Genomic DNA, 18469 nt, shown 5'->3' on the forward strand with positions numbered 1-18469 from the left:
TAAAAAGTATGGAGATAGTAAAAAGATCAGTGGTTTCCAGGGTTTGGGTATGAGAGATGAATAGGCAGAACATAGAGGGTTTTTAGGACAGCGAAAATACTGTGCATAATACCATCATGATGGGCATATGTCATTATACATGTGTCCAATCCCGTAGAATGTACAACATCAAAAGGAATCCTAATGTAAAATATGGGCTCTGGATGGTTATGATATGTCAATGTCAGTTCATCAATTATAACAAATGTACTACTCTGGTTGGGGATGTTGTTAATAGGGGACATTATATCTGTGTGGGGGAAAGGGATATATGGGAAATATTTGTACCTTTCTCTAAACTTTGCTGTGAACCAAAAACTGCTTTAAAAAAATTAAGTCTTAATTAAAAATATATATATAGAAGGTGGAGCCAAAATGGCGGCGTGAGTAGAGCAGCGGAAATCTCCTCCCAAAACCACATATATCTATGAAAATAGAACAAAGACAACCCTTCCTAGAATAAAGACCAGAGGTCACAGGACAACATCCAGACCACATCCACACCTGCAAGAACCCAGTGCCTCGTAAAGGGGGTAAGATACAAGCCCCGGCCCCGCGGGACTGACTGCCCCTCCCCCCAGCTCCCGGCGTGAGAAGAGTAGGCAGAGCAGGAGGGAGACAGAGACCAGGACTGCTGAACACACAGCCCCAGCCATCCGGGCCAGAGCACAGACACAGAGTGTGCACGGGGTCCTGGATACTAGGGAAACAGGGCAGCAAGAACAGTGAACAGGCCGGAGGCCTGGAGCCAGAGGACATAAGAAAAGAGAGCGGCCATATTTTTTTTTTTGTTTTGTTTTGTTTTGGCGAGTGCTTTTTGGAAGTCTTAAAGGGATAGGGACCCCAATACTAGGGAAATAGGGCAGCAAGACCGGTGAGCAGATGCCTGAGGCTGAGGCTGGCGCTGGAGAATAAAGATGAACGAGTGGCCTTTTTTTTTTAATTAAAAAAAATTTCTTTTTTCTTTGGTCATTGCTTTGTTTTCGCGGGTGCTTTTTGGAAGTCTTAAAGGGGAAGGGCAGGAAACTTAATCCAGAGGTAGGGAATCCGGAGATCTCTGGGCACCCTAATCCCCTGGGCTCAGGGAGCACGGACGCCCCTTACGGAGATAAATAGCCTCCCAGCCACTCCCCCTTCCAACAGGACTCCACCACTTTGGAGCAACGGCCCGAGCCAGGCCACGCTCACAGCAACAGTGGAGATAAACTCCATAGCGGACAGGCAGGAAGTAGAAGCCCAGTCTGCGTGCAGCTGCCCAGCACAAGCCACTAGAGGTCGCAGTTCTCCCAGGAGAGGAGGGCCACAAGTCAACAAGAAGGGAAGTTCTTCCAGCCGTCACTCGTCCCAGCTCCTGCAAACTATTCCTATCACCATGAAAAGGCAAAACTACAGGCAGACAAAGGTCACAGAGACAACACCAGAGAAGGAGACAGACCTAACCAGTCTTCCTGACAAAGATTTCAAAATAAAAATCATAAACATGCTGACAGAGATGCAGAGAAATACGCAAGAGATATGGAATGAAGTCCGGAGGGAGATCACAGATGCCAGAAAGGAGATTACAGAAATGAAACAAACTCTGGAAGGGTTTATAAGCAGAATGGATAGGATGTAAGAGGCCATTGATGGAATTGAAACCAGAGAACAGGAACGCATAGAAGCTGACATAGAGAGAGATAAAAGGATCTCCAGGAATGAAACAATATTAAGAGAACTGCGTGACCAATCCAAAAGAAACAATATCCGTATTATAGGGGTTCCAGAAGAAGAAGAGAGAGGAAAAGGGATGGAAAGTATCTTGGAAGAAATAATTGTTGAAAACTTCCCCAAACTGGGGGAGGAAATAATCGAACAGACCACGGAAATACACAGAACCCCCAACAGAAAGGATCCAAGGAGGACAACACCAAGACACATAATAATTAAAATGGCAAAGATCAAGGACAAGGAAAGAGTTTTAAAGGCAGCTAGAGAGAAAAAGGTCACCTATAAAGGAAAACCCATCAGGCTAACATCAGGCTTCTCAACAGAAACCCTACAGGCCAGAAGAGAATGGCATGATATATTTAATGCAATGAAACAAAAGGGTCTTGAACCAAGGATATTGTATCCAGCACGACTATCATTTAAATATGATGGTGGGATTAAACAATTCCCAGACAAACAAAAGCTGAGGGAATTTGCTTCCCACAAACCATCTCTACAGGACATCTTACAGGGACTGCTATAGATGGGAGCACTCCTAGAAAGAGCACAGAACAAAACACCTAACATATTAAGAATGGAAGAGGAGGAATAAGAAGGGAGAGAAGAAAAGAATCTCCAGACAGTGTATATAACAGCTCAATAAGCGAGCTAAGTTAGGCAGAAAGATACTAAAGAGGCTAGCCTTGAACCTTTGGTAACCACGAATTGAAAGCCTGCAATGGCAATAAATACATATCTTTCAATAGTCACCCTAAATGTTAATGGACTGAACGCACCAATCAAAAGACACAGAGTAATAGAATGGATAAAAAAGCAAGATCCATCTCTTTGCTGCTTACAAGAAACTCACCTCAAACCCAAAGACATGTACAGACTAAAGGTCAAGGGATGGAAAAACATATTTCAGGCAAACAACAGTGAGAAGAAAGCAAGGGTTGCAGTACTAATATCAGACAAAATAGAATTCAAAACAAAGAAAGTAACAAGAGATAGAGAAGGACACTACATAATGATAAAGGGCTCAGTCCAACAAGAGGATATAACCATTCTAAATATATATGCACCCAAAACACGAGCACCAGCATATGTGAAACAAATACTAACAGAACTAAAGGGGGAAATAGAATGCAATGCATTCATTCTAGGAGACTTCAATACACCACTCACCCCAAAGGACAGATCCACTGGGCAGAAAATAAATAAGGACACAGAAGCACTGAACAACACAGTAGAGCAGATGGACCTAATAGACATCTATAGAACTCTACATCCAAAAGCAACAGGATATACATTCTTCTCAAGTGCACATGGAACATTCTCCAGAATAGACCACATACTAGGCCACAAAAAGAGCCTCAGAAAACTCCAAAAGACTGAAATCCTACCAACCAACTTTTCAGACCACAAAGGCATAAAACTAGAAATAAACTGTACAAAGAAAGCAAAGAGGCTCACAAACACATGGGGGCTTAACAACACACTCCTAAATAATCAATGGATCAATGACCAAATCAAAATGGAGATCCAGCAATATATGGAAACAAATGACAACAACAACACTAAGCCCCAACTTCTGTGGGACACAGCAAAAGCAGTCTTAAGAGGAAAGTATATAGCAATCCAAGCATATTTAAAAAAGGAAGAACAATCCCAAATGAATGGTCAAATGTCACAATTATTGAAATTGGAAAAAGAAGAACAAACGAGGCCTAAGGTCAACAGAAGGAGGGACATAATAAAGATCAGAGAAGAAATAAATAAAATTGAGAAGAATAAAACAATAGCAAAAAGCAATGAAACCAAGAGCTGGTTCTTCGAGAAAATAAACAAAATAGACAAGCCTCTAGCCAGACTTATTAAGAGGAAAAGAGAGTCAACACAAACCAATAGTATCAGAAACGAGAAGGAAAAGTCACGACGGACCCCACAGAAATACAAAGAATTATTAGAGAATACTATGAAAACCTATACGCTAACAAGCTGGGAAACCTAGGAGAAATGGACAAATTCCTAGAAAAATACAACCTTCCAAGACTGACACAGAAAGAAATAGAAAATCTAAACAGACCAATTACCAGCAATGAAATTGAAGCGGTAATAAAAAAATTACCAAAGAACAAAACCCCTGGGCCAGATGGATTTACCTTGGGATTTTATCAGACATACAGGGAAGACATAGTACCCATTCTTCTAAAAGTTTCCCAAAAAATAGAGGAGGAGGGAATACTCCCAAACTCATTCTATGAAGCTAACATCACCCTAATACCAAAACCAGGCAAAGATCCCACCAAAAAAGAAAACTACAGACCAATATCCCTGATGAACGTAGATGCAAAAATACTCAACAAAATATTAGCAAACCGAATTCAAAAATACATCAAAAGGATCATACACCATGACCAAGTGGGATTCATCCCAGGGATGCAAGAATGGTACAACATTCAGTGGGATTAATCCCAGGGATGCAAGGATGGTAGAATATTTGAAAGTCCATCAACATCTTCCACCACATCAACAAAAAGAAAGACAAAAACCACATGATCATCTCCATAGATGCTGAAAAAGCATTTGACAAAGTTCAACATCCATTCATGATAAAAACTCTCAGCAAAATGGGAATAGAGGGCAAGTACCTCAACATAATAAAGGCCATCTATGAAAAACCCACAGCCAACAGTATATTGAACAGCGAAAAGCTGAAAGCATTTCCTCTGAGATCGGGAACTAGACAGGGATGCCCACTCTCCCCAATGTTATTTAACATAGTACTGGAGGTCCTAGCCACGGCAATGAGACAAAACAAAGAAATACAAGGAATCCAGATTCGTAAAGAAGAAGTTAAACTGTCACTATTTGCAGATGACGTGATACTGTACATAAAAAACCCTAAAGACTCCACCCCAAAACTACTAGAACTGATATTGGAATACAGCAAAGTTGCAGGATACAAAATCAACACACAGAAATCTGTGGCTTTCCTATACACTAACAATGAACCAACAGAAAGAGAAATCAGGAAAACAACTCCATTCACAACTGCATCAAAAAAAATAAAATACCTAGGAATAAACCTAACCAAAGAAGTGAAAGACTTATACTTTGAAAACTACAAGACACTCTTAAGAGAAATTTAAGGGGACACTAACAGATGGAAACTCATCCCATGCTCGTGGCTAGGAAGAATTAATATCGTCAAAATGGCCATCCTACCCAAAGCAATATACAGATTTGATGCAATCCCTATGAAACTACCAGCAACATTCTTCAATGAACTGGAACAAATAATTCAAAAATTCATATGGAAACACCAAAGACCCCGAATAGCCAAAGCAATCCTGACAAAGAAGAATAAAGTAAGGGGGATCTCACTCCCCAACTTCAAGCTCTACTATAAAGCCATAGTAATCAAGACAATTTGGTACTGGCACAACAACAGAGCCACAGACCAATGGAACAGACTAGAGAATCCAGACATTAACCCAGACATATATGTTCAATTAATATTTGATAAAGGAGTCATGGACATACAATGGCAAAATGACAGTCTCTTCAACAGATGGTGCTGGCAAAACTGGATGGCTACATGTAGGAGAATGAAACTGGACCATTGTCTAACCCCATATACAAAAGTAAACTCAAAATGGATCAAAGACCTGAATGTAAGTCATGAAACCATTAAACTCTTGGAAGAAAACATAGGCAAAAACCTCTTAGACATAAACATGAGTGACCTCTTCTTGAACATGTCTCCCCAGGCAAGGAAAACAACAGCAAAAATGAACAAGTGGGACTATATTAAGCTGAAAAGCTTCTGTACAGCAAAAGACACAATCAATAGAACAAAAAGGAAACCTACAGTATGGGAGAATATATTTGAAAATGACACATCCGATAAAGGCTTGATGTGCAGAATATATAAAGAGCTCACATGCCTCAACAAACAAAAAACAAATAACCCAATGAAAAAATGGGCAGAGGAACTGAACAGACAGTTCTCCAAAAAAGAAATACAGAAGGCCAACAGACACATGACAAGATGCTCCACATCGCTAATTATCAGAGAAATGCAAATTAAAACTACAATGAGGTATCACCTCACACCAGTAAGGATGGCTGCCATCCAAAAGACAAACAACAACAAATGTTGGCGAGGCTGTGGAGAAAGGGGAACCCTCCTACACTGCTGGTGGGAATGTAAATTAGTTCAACCATTGTGGAAAGCAGTATGGAGGTACATCAAAATGCTCAAAATAGGCTTACCATTTGACCCAGGAATTGCACTCCTAGGAATTTACCCTAAGAATGCAGCAATCGAGTATGAGAAAGATCGGTGCACTCCTATGTTTATCGCAGCACTATTTACAATAGCCAAGAATTGGAAGCAACCTAAATGTCCATCGATAGATGAATGGATAAAGAAGAGGTGGTACATATACACAATGGAATACTACTCAGCCATAAGAAAAGGGCAAATCCTACCATTTGCAGCAACATGGATGGAGCTGGAGGGTATTATGCTCAGTGAAATAAGCCAAGCGGAGAAAGAGAAATACCAAATGATTTCACTTATCTGTGGAATATAACTACAGAGGAAAAACTGAAGGAACAAAACAGCAGCAGAATCACAGAACTCAAGAATGGACTAACAGGTACCAAAGGGAAAGGGACTGGGGAGGATGGGTGGGTAGGGAGGGATAAGGGACAGGAAGAAGAAGGGGAGTATTAAGATTAGCATGCATTGGGGGGGGAGAAAGGGGAGGGCTGTACAACACAGAGAAGGCAAGTAGTGATTCTACAACATTTTGCTATGCTGATGGACAGTGACTGTAAAGGGGTTTATAGGGGGGACCTGGTATAGGGGAGAGTGTAGTAAACATAATATTTGTCATGTAAGTGTAGATTAATGATACCAAAAAAAAAATGGCAGTTTCTGTGTGGTGACCTCCAATGAGTTCTACACAAGGGTATAAAGGGCATATAAAAGTGTAGGCCAAGGGTCTGTTTGTGTTTATACAGAGGATCAAAGCCTAATTGGGCTACCCCGAAAATGAACTAAGATACGATAGGAAAAAGAACTTCCAACATCAGCACTCTCTGGAAGACTCATGCCAGAAGATAATCATCAAAAAACCCCAACAAAGATCCACGCACAGCTACAGGTATAGATGCACTCATCCCAACGGTTCCTGGACTTGCCATGGGAATGAAGAAGGAGATATCTAAGCTGGCCTGTGCATACAGTAAAACAACAAATTTGACTGGATCTACACTGTTGGAACTCAACCAAGAATTAAGAGAAGTGCAAATTGTAGCGCTCCAAAATCTTACAACTACAGACTATTTACTCTTAAAAGAGCATATGGGATGTGAAGAGTCCCCAGGAATGGGTTGTTTTAATTTGTCTGATTTCTCCCAGACTGTTCAAGTTCAGTTGGACAATATCCATCATATCATAGATAAGTTTTCACAAATACCTAAGGTGCCTAACTGGTTTTCTTGGTTTCACTGGAGATGGATGGTAACTACAGGTATGCTTTGGTTATGTAACTACAGTCCTATTATGTTAATGTGTGTGCGTAATTTAATTAGTAGTTTAAAACCTATAGATGCTGAAGTTACTCTACAAGAAGATATGTCAAAGAAATAATCAATCTTCCCATGTTTTCTTCCGCCTGCTACTTCTATAGCTTTTCTTCTTCCTTCCTAATTACAACCCTTAAATAGAATTCTTGCCTCATATCGAATTTACCGAGTATCATAATTCTTCCAAGTGGTAAAGATACCTCAAGACAAATGCTGGGCATAGAAGCCACAGGGCATAAATCTGCAAAGAAGTAAAAAGCTAACCTTTTCAAACAATAAGGCTTCTCTCTCACTTACCAACTTTACATTTCTCTGTATGGCCCCGGAAGATGACTGGTTAGCCAGAGACGGGTAAGATTCCTCAAGGGAGGAACAATCTAAGACAGGCACAGTCGCAGGGGGGCCATCAGGTGAGAAATTGGGGATCAACAGAGGTGAGGCTTCGAACCTCACCCCCCCTGTTCTGAGAGAAATCTTCTGCGTACGTGGATGTTTTATTGCCCTTGTCTAGCTTGGATTAACACATAGTCTACAGGCACACACCTGATCATCTACATTTGCTCTCTTACAACACTAAACTATGTTTTCTACCTTTATCTTGTATCTACCTACCACTTCAGCATTTCATTAAAAATAATAATAATAAAGAGAGAAATGTGGTATCCACATATAAATCAAGTATAAAAATCAAATGAGTATTCATATTTGAACTGTTTATAGTTCATAATGCATGAGCAAAACTGAAAGTTTCTGTGATGACTGCCCTTGCACTGTTCAACATGTAACTTATTCACTATGTAAGAATTTGTTCTCCATGTAAGAACTTGTTCGTTATGCTTCAGAAGATTGGAGACTGACGAAAATTAGGCTTGGGGTGGGTTGATGATTGGAGACAGAAGATTGGAGACTGATGAAAATTAGGCTTGGGGTGGATTGATGATTGTGCATTGAGCATTGACTCCCCTATACAGAATTTTATTGTTGTTAACAACCATTTGATCAATGAATATGAGAGATGTCCTCAAAAAAAAAATATATATATATATATATATATATAACATCCAAATTAACCAGTTGTAAAAATAGATACTGACCTAAACCTGAATGTTTTTCTGATACTATAGAAAGGTAGAGTTGGAAGAAATCAATCTATTCTAACCACCTCATTTTGTAGAGGATATTATAAAATGAAATAAAACGGGGGACCTGCCCAAGAAATCAAAGGCCTTAAGGGTTAGAACAAGGATTAGAGTTCATTGATTCTATTTCTAAATCGAGTGATATTTTTGCTATTTCACATGTCCTCTTGAAAAGAAAAGACATTCCGAATTCCATATGCCATCCCTGATGCCAGTATTTTCAGTCTTTCTAGTAAAAGCATACATTCTGTTGAAGATCAGTTATCACAGTTCAACTGGCTAGAATTCTGGTAACAGGGTCAAAAAGAGGTGACAATATTGTTTTCACTAGCTTGGACATGAAAGAATAGTGAAATATATTTTAAACTTAATGTCTTATGGAAACTTGGAAAAATCACACAAAAGCATGGATAAGGGAAGGTAAGTTAAAGAAGGCACATAAGGAAATATTCACTTTAACTGTGATATGGATAAGATTCTTGACCTTTAATTAAAACAAAGGAAAATGCAACCTGGTACAGGTAAGTTGACCAAAGTAGTTGTCCACAGACAATAAATTCAAAATGGAATTCAAAGGAATGCTATTTGGCACATTGAAATGCACACTCACAAGGTGAGCAGTGACTTGAAATCAGTAAAATATGATGATTATTTTCTAAAAAAAAATGAGAGAAAGAAAGAGATTCAGTTAATCAAGTAATGAGTGATACAGGTGATACTCCCGTATGTATGTTACCTAGGAATAAGTCAATGGGAAAGTGCTACCAGAAAGTACTTCTCTATCTTGTTGTGTGATAGATAAAGAGAGCCCTAGCCTGCTTCAGGAAAACCTCTACTTAAAGCACAGTGCTGAGAGCTTTACAAAGGGTAGACAAAGTAATCCTCATAAAACTGATAAAAAGGAGATGTGGTTACCCCTATTTTATAGATGAGGAGACAGAAGTTGAGAGAAATTAACTTTTGTGTCCCAGGGCACATGGAAAGCATGTGCCTAGAACTTGGTTTTGACTTTAAGTTAAACTGACACTGGAAACCTTATTTAATTCTCTATCCCATGTTATTCCTGACCAATTCAAGTGTTATAATTTTTAATGGGTTCCATTTCATTATTAACTATCTTTTGAGGAAAAGAGGGCCTGCCATTTTATTTGTATTGTACAGATAAAGACAAAAGTGAAACTAAGAGTTTAATGATTTTCTCCATTACATAATGGTATAATTTAATTAATTTGAAAAAGCCTGAAGGAAAAATACAATAATATTTAATATGGCTTTAGATTTACTAGTATGTCATCATTTCCTAGCTTCTCAGTTTATATGCTTATTCAAAATAAATACACTGAGAAAGAAACAGGTGGTATATCTGGAAACAGAAACATCTTTAAATATTCAAAATGAGGAAATTAAAAAGAAAATTGAACAAATAAAAAGAGGGGTGAGAAGCTAAATAGAGGACAATAAGGTAACATAGGACTTCGCGACTCCGTGAAATTAGTCTCATCCCAGGCCAAAGGGACAAAGTAAGAAGACGTCCGAGTGAAGTGAGCCAGGTGAATCCAGCGGGTCTACCAGACTAGAGGCGGAATCCCAGGGGCCCTGGCTGCTGCTGGAACTGAATCAAGAAACAGAAAACAGAAAGCTGAGATAGAAGGATAGATAGGAATCGAATCCTGCCTTCCAATTTAGTGCTTCCCACTGGCAAACTCCACTCAGAAGCCATTGGCCAAGTGGCCTGGGAGATGTGCTTTCCTGAGATAGAGACCAGAGCAGAAGGGCCAGCTTATGGATTTAAGAGTGAACAGGTTAACTGATCAGCAGGGTGGGTTGTTATATACTCTGTGCAACACACAAAAAATAGATCTATACCTATATAGCATAAATAATCACCTATGCTTGTTTTTATAACACTAGCACCAGAAGTCCCTTTTACCAGTCTTTTGAGATAATAGAGATCTTACTGAACTTGTAAGAACTGTGACAGTAAGCCTTTGCCTCAGCCTTCATTAAGAATCCTCACTAGCCGTTCCAATCTGTACTCACCCCCACCTGTGCCACCTACAAACACACCATTCACACTCTGCTCACAGCACCTCCGAAGAAGTAATTTATCCCTCTGGGCACTCATTTCCTCCTTTGCCAACAGGGCTAATTGCCCTGGCCTGGTGCACAAAAGAGAGCTGTGCCTGCTACTAATTATTTAAAGCTCATAAACTCTTTTGAAGTTGAAATGCTCTAGTTTTCTCATTCTGTTCCTTGGCTTCAAATAAAATTTTAAAAAAAGCTATATTATGTAAAGGTTTCTGGGGGATTTATTACCAGACCTCTATCTAAAAAAAGTTACACCACAATTACAACTAATGACTTTCTCTAAAACTTGCCAAGGCTACAACATAGTTACTCCATTTTATAATTAGTACTTTAAAAAAATCATTTGTCAGAAGTAAATAAGAAGTGAGTGGAGCTTGTGAAAGTAATGTACATCATTTGGTGTAGAAACGGGAGAAGTCATATTTATCAAGTGCTTACACTTCCTGGATTCTGCTCTAGACATTTCACATAATCACCTACATATTCCACCCAGTTTTGTTAGGCCAGCACTGTTTTATATGCAGGTTTAAAGGTGAAAAATGGAGGTTTGGAATTATTTCAGTAAAGTTGTGATTTGTGTCCAGGGCTTTTTGCCAATGTCTCTTCATTGTTAAGCATTTGAAAGCTTTTAAATTACTTTTTCCTTTGCCCAACGCTGTCAACTCACATTATAATCTTTAGTGTCAATGGTAATTTTTGCTATGAACAGGAAGTTGGACCTTGAACAGTGAAGGAGACATGATCAGAATTCAGAAGATTGTCCTGTTCTTAGAATAGATACCACACCTAGAATAGAAGGTTTACTTGAAGATGTCACCCTTTAAAAGGAACACCAAAAATGAATTATTTAGAGGAACAGATGGGTGAATGGCAGACTGGAGACAGTCTACTTGAGGGGAAGGGAGTGAGATGGTTCTCATCACTGATGGCTAGCTTGCAACACTGGGTTTGGTCTTTTTCTGTAAGGCCTTGATGTAGAGAAGGACCTACAGATGAGTGGGAGCAAAAGGGACTGAGACATTGGCTCAGGATGAGGAAAACTTTTTTTAAGAGATACATACAGAGATGGAATGTTACCGCAGATGCCTGACAACCACCTGGTTGAAAAATTCTGTATTCCCGTATACTCAAATTACTCTGCTCTGTTTTGAGATTATGTAAAAGTTTTTTCTTAAGCATGACTCAGTATGTTTCAACAATACTGGGAGAGAACACTGAAGCAGATAATGCCAAAACATTTGCTTATAAGTATTCTGTTTTTATAAATCATGAACATGGCTCATGAGAAGTGGTTTGCATAGCACAAGCTTATTGTTCAGGATAAAGCCTCAAATGGACCAAAATGTTTCTAGATGTAAAAACTGATTTAGGGATAGCTCTATATTTTTAGTGGCATTATGTATTTTATCTTTATTTTGGTTTGGATTAGTCTTGAGTTTAGCCTACCTTAACCAATGAAAGAACTAGCAAAAAATTAGTTATGATTTAAAAATATGTGATTCTACAGTTTTATCTTCATTGATTAATAGTAACATCCACTTTCCTCAATAGAATGGTTTATAAAAATATTTGCTTTAGTATTCTGTAATTTTGATCATCTAGGTCAAGCTGCACTGAGTTCTTGCTTCAGAAGTCTCTCTGGTTGAAATAACTATTCATGATGGTTACAGTATAAAAAGAAAGATCTAAAAGCAGGTTCTGGTCTGAAGCGTAAATGGTTCTGCAAGCATGAGCTTTCTAGGCTTGGCTCTAAGGGCAGGCACTAGGAGCCTGGGTGTCTGCTCCTTCCGGAAACGAGGGCTAAAAGTGGGCTCACTGAATAGAGAAACAGTCAATTTCCCTGTCTGAAACTAGGGAGCCAGTTTATGTGGCTCACCCACTCCAAAGAAAAGCATCCTAAAAAGCTGCTGAGAAAAAAAAAGATACCTGGGACTATAGTTCTCGGGCAGCACTGTGTCACAGCCCTGTCTGGGATGATGGCACAGAGCTGTCCCTGAAGGTACACATGAGATGCAAATGCCTAGTGTGACCCAGAGGCAGCATTTTAAATTGTATTTAACTTCATTGATTGAAAATTAAATTTAAATAGCCCCAAATGGCTGGTGGCTACCGGATTGGACAGTACCACTCTTAATGAACAAAAAGACTCCAGGAGAAGAGAGGAAGTGAATACGGAATTTACGTCCTGGTTCTCAAGAATTCAGACTTCTTGTGGTTGGGGGCCTGAATCTGCTTATCCCCAACACCACAACTTATAAAAACCCAGTTCTGGATTGCCTAAGTCCAGGAGGTCTGAGAGGCAATCACCAACAATACACAGACAGATGGGCATCAAGGAAAGTAAGCAGGAGAGGGGAGGAAGAAGGCAAGGAGACAGAGAGTAAAAGAAAAGAAGGCAGTCCTCTCATTAAAATGAGACTGGAAGCAAATATTGAACACAGATAAAGGAACTGAATCCTATAACAGACAGCCAATAATATTCCCCCAAGAGAAAAGTAATTTTAAGGAACCACAGACAAATTTTTTGAAACATGTTTATAAGGCTCAATGAGATAAATTAAAATTAAATTAAAAATAAGATACTATAAAACAAAAGCAACACCCCCCTTCTAAAAAACAAACAAAACCTCTTGTCTTATTAAAAGGAATCAGTTAGAAATTATGGGGAAAATTTAAAATAAATATAGCAAATTATAAAGTACATTAGATTCATAAACATAATGATACAATTAAAAAACAAATCAGAAAATTGAAAGATGGTCCTGAGAAACTTATCCAGAAAGAAACTCAGAGGGACAAAGGGAAAAATCATACAAAACATGTACACAGATGGAGCGCTACAGCATATGGTCAACAATAATCTCAGAAAAAAAAAGAATAGAGGAAATGACAGAAAAGCCACATTTGGAAAAATAATAGCTGAGGATTATCAAGATTGAAAAAAGAATTCTTCAATCAAAAAAAAAACCACTAAAAGCATCAAAATATGTAACTTTTAAAATAAAATAAGTCAGTTCACAGCTAGATACATTAAAGTAAAATTCAAGAACATTAAGGATAAGGAGAAAAATCTGAAAACTAGGCATAGGTTGCATTAAGAAATAAATTCATGGAATGTGAAATCCTGAATTTATTTATTATGGCTACTTTGAGAAAGGAGCGAAATGAAAGGGAAATTTTCAAACAGCTCTCCACTGTTTCTCTTGTTTTATTTCATAAAAGAACCTGTAGTTAATATGCAAATAATTACAAGACAAAACTGAATGGCAGGTGCAGAGGTGTTCATTGTCTTCTAACATAGGTTATATTTTTTAACATTTCCAATTTATATTCCTTTTTGATTAGGTGTTCAGATTCAGAAATAACTGAACTTATTTATCATATCATACCTAAATGGTTAGATTCATAAAGCATGATGTAGTATGGAAAAATATAAAGAATGTTTGCTTATTGTCTATCAGCTAAGCACCAGCCCTGCATAGGAGCAAAAATGTAAATACTTATCCAGAATGAACATTCACAAGGAGGGAAAGTGGTTTACATAGTGAAGGAAGAAAAACTCAAGGGGCTTTATTTAGCTTTGGCTAAATGTTTTATTTATTTAAAATACAATACATTCTGAAGCAAATATTATTGACATTTATTTAAAAAATGTGATTCTGGAGACAAACAAGAAGGGCATGGAAATGTTATATAAAATTATTTCAAATCCAAAATCACTAATGAGGCAATCATCTTAGAAGCCTTTCAAATTTCACAGCTTCCCCTGGAGATTTTAATATGTCGCTTTGGGGAGGCAAGCCTTCTGCTGCCCTCACCCCCTACCAGCATTTAACTGTGCTGCCCTAATGAGGTCCTGTAGCTGAAGAGACTGTGCCAGCTCCCTAAGATGTGCCTACCAGCAAAATGTTGAGATCAACAGCTGTAGGTTGAGGGAAAAAAAAAAGGCAAGGGGTGGAGGGGGGCCAGGGTCAAGCTGTCCCTGTGACTCTGTGGTCACATGTGGAACTCCAAAGAGCCCAAAAGTGTTAATATGAACCTGGCCTTCCAGATCATTATTAAGGTAGGAGGATAAACATTTTACTTAATAGCTTTTAGGGTGAATAACATTAAAATGTTTTAATATGTGGTTGGCTGTCATGGTTGCCCTGGGTTGATCCCTGAACAAAATTAGGAGAAAAACAAGACACAGTCTCCATATAAATGATGGTTTATGTGTCAACTGGTAGTCTAATTCTAGGAAAGGAGAGTGGGAATTTTGCAGACAAGCCTGGGACCTGTCATGCAAATACCAAAAAATAAGAAATGCTTCAACTTGGGTGACTCACATGGATGGATTTTTCTCACTGCCAGAGCTGCGTTTTCTTCTGTACATTTTGCATGCAGATGGTAGAGATAAAGCTTATCTCCAAATTTGCTTTGTTATGCCTCAGATAAGAAATAGGCACTGTGCGCCCTACTCAGCAGCACTGATTAATTCCTTTTGAGAGCAGAGTTAGGGAAGGTTTTAATCTTGGCAGGAAACACTTGTGGAGTTTGCTGCCTGTAATCCAGGAGGGGTTGGAAATAGTGGGAAAGGGAGACTGATACGCCATTGGAAGGAAATACATCTGCTCACTCACCTAACAGTGGGCCTTCCATTTGAACTTACATCAGAATCCCCTGGAGGACTTGTCAGAACAGATTGCAGGGCGCTCTAGAGAGCCACTTAGGTTTTTTTTTTTTTTCATTATGAAGATTTTTTATTGAATTATTTATTACAGTTTATGTCCTAAATAGTACGATTTTAATCTTCAGGTTAATATGATATAAAAACCTACTCGGCCATGTTACTTCTTGAGTTTCTTTTGGGTAGCTTTCTTGTTGACCATCTGCAATCGCTTCATGGCATTGACCTGTGACTCTTGTGAGGTTGGACTTTTAAGGGACATTGAGGGTGAACTGCTTGATTCTGAAGTGGTTTTGCTGGTGGCACTTCCGCTGGGCCCTGGTGCCCCACTATTTCCATTCCCACTTAGTTGGCTGCAGCTTTCTGGAATTACACTAGTCGGACTAGGAAGACCTACTTTGCTAACATTGTCACAACTAACTGAGTGACTAAGCCCAGTTCGGCCCAAAGTTAGAGGGGGGGGTGGTTTCAATGGCACAGTGGGTGCAGTGCTGTTACTGGAACCTATTTTGGAACCTATTCCACCTTTGGATGATGTTCTCAGACCAGGCAAACCCACAGACTTCCGGTTAACTGATGAGGTAGCAGGTTTCCCACTATCATTTTGGGTTATTGAATTTAATTTTGCTGTTGAGGGACCAGCAGAGGAAGTTTTGGCTGCAAAAGCTGCCCATCCAGTTAGACCACTAGTTACTGAAGAGGAAACACTGGTACTAGAAGAATTTCCAGAAATAACCATGGATGTCTTGACTTTCGTTCTCTTAAATTATTGAAAAGTTGTCTCCTGTTTTAGTTTAGTTTCTGGTTTCTTAACCAATAGATCTTTGACAGCTGGAGTTATAGAAACAACAGTGGGAGCTGGTTTCTGTGGTGGTTCCTGAGTTTTTTGAGCCATTCAAAGCAAGGTCCAAGAACCAGCAGTGTCAGCATCCTCTGGTAGGAAATGTAGACTCGTGGCCACCACCCCATCTCCTAATCAGACTCTACATTTAAACAAGTTCCCCAGGCAATTTGTATGCACACAGAGGTTTCAGAAGCACTAGCCCAAAGGGCTTGTCATGTATTTATTGATCACGAAATTCAAAGACCACAGAACCTGCCTTTCCCTATAGCTTTCTCCTCTATGTAAATTACAGTTTTCTCCACTCTTGTTTTCCCAACAAACAATTTCAAAATGCATTACATTTCCAGGATTTTTCTGTCCAATGATTGCCACTCCTTCTTAGTTTTGAGTACTATTATCAATTTATTCTTATTTTTATATTATTTCTATCATTCAGTGACTTGGGTTGGGAGGGTGAAAATGCCCAACCTTCCTTGATGTAATATTCTGAGCGTATTCTTTTACAAAGATGATTTCAAGCAAATTTAGTTGAATGATGAGTTGAATCAGGCCTCAAATACAAATTTAAAAATATCTGGATGCATGAGCCTTTATGAATGAACAAGTTGTAAATGCTACTGAGAATAGTTACGAAGTAACATTTGAAAAACCTTGGAAGATGAGAGGGCTGCCAGTAGACTGGGAGTGGTCAGATACTCTTATTTCAAAGACATGAAGACAGACTTGCATAAATAGATGGTGTCATAATAGAAAACTATAAAGATTTAGACCCAAGTCCCCTCATGGATTGGAGGAAGACAAGCCAACCTAATACAGTTTTCCTCCCTTGGAGGTACTATGAACCTCACAAACAAGGAGAATGACATAGAAAGTTTCTTGATTTTTCACAGAGCATATAATGTCCTTGTGGGAAAGATAGAGGAATATGATACATTCTGGATTTATAGATTTATAGTGTGTACAACCACTGACAGTCCCTCAAAAGCTCTAATATCATGTTGGGCAAAAGCCTTAAGCAGCATGCTGCAGGCTTCACCCAGCATTTGTTCTTGATGAAATTTACCATAGTGATTCGGAGAAAGACTTGTATGATGTGTGTGTGGTTCTTTTCTTGGGGGGGTGTGGATATGATATGAAAGCTAACATGATAGGAAAAATGCTACTCAAGTTCAAACAAATTCTCAGAAGCACAGAGTCTGAAAGGAAGGATCAAAAGTAGAAGTGGAAATTTCATACGGATATTTTTAATGCTACCCTAAAAAAATCAGAAAACTCAATTATTCAAAGGTAGGATAAAGGATTCTTTTGGAGAAGAATTTTGTTCTGGGGGTTCACTTAGCAGCACATGACACAGAAATCATAGAAGTTTCAAAGCAATTTTTAAAAGGCAGCTTAGTTGATATTATGATAATGATAGCATGTGAACAAAGACATCGTGAATTGATTAACAAGCTACTGGAAGCCTAAACAGAAGTCTTGATTTCAGGGAAAAAAAGAAGGTCTCTCACAGTCCTAATTCCCTTTTGAGAACTCAGTGTGATAACTGTTTGTCACCAGAACAACTAGGTATTCAGAGAGCATCCTGCTTAGCTAGCTGGGCCTATTGGCTCAGCTTAGGAACTTATGAATTTCTTAAGCAATACATTGTAGAAAGTTTCTTGATATGAAATAATTACTAAAAACACTCTAGAAGTGCACATTAAAGGAGTTGAATCTGGCCCTTAAAAGGGTACTTGTCACGTTACTTCCTTAATTCTTGCTTAAGACTGACAGGTCTCAAAAACACAGGTTCACCAAAACGTGGTTAATGCTGACATGTTATTCTTCCAGTGAATAAAGGGTGGAAGTAAATCATCTTTCTCCCTTAGAGTGATTTGGGGAATACTAGATCCTTGAGTTCTATTAATAATACCCAAGTTAAATTAAGCTCAATGAGTATAAATTTGGAAAAAACTGGGTCAAAGAAAACTAAAAAGCTATCTTTATTGCAACATTACTCAGAGCCTTTAATTTCTCAATATCATGAATTTCTAAGGAGAAATATGAAACCTCATATTTCCCCCAACATATGACCACGAACTACTCTTAAAAATATCTTGTGTACTTGTTAATCCAAGACAGATGTATAATGAGTGAAAATGAGAAGAGTGAGATTCAGCCTGGACCCTCATTATCTCAAAATATTTTCTAATAAGTTGAGATCATAATTTTTATTTAATATTTATAACCTGTCTAATTTCTAAGAGGATCTGAATTGGTTACAAGTTAAAATACAAGGTAAAGAAGTTTCTTCACAATAAAATGTAAATCAAATTAAAAAAAAAATCTTGTGCAACTAATTTATTACAAAAATAAAATTTAGGAAAACCTTAACTAGAAAAATTCCAGGCTCTCTCCCAC

At 38.5% G+C, this 18469-nt stretch overlaps 1 protein-coding gene and 1 pseudogene across 4 annotated transcripts in view; both read right to left on the bottom strand.

Moving 5' to 3' along the window:
* The window catches only part of NRG3 (neuregulin 3), a 1067441-nt gene that overhangs the window by 256141 nt on the left and 792831 nt on the right, over positions 1 to 18469 (bottom strand). The gene's annotated exons all lie outside the window — the stretch shown is intronic.
* On the bottom strand, positions 15386 to 16120 carry LOC118911662 (integrator complex subunit 12-like; annotated as a pseudogene).

The sequence above is a fragment of the Manis pentadactyla genome, chromosome 8 (assembly GCF_030020395.1).
Source record: "Manis pentadactyla isolate mManPen7 chromosome 8, mManPen7.hap1, whole genome shotgun sequence".
Taxonomy (NCBI): Eukaryota; Metazoa; Chordata; class Mammalia; order Pholidota; family Manidae; genus Manis; species Manis pentadactyla.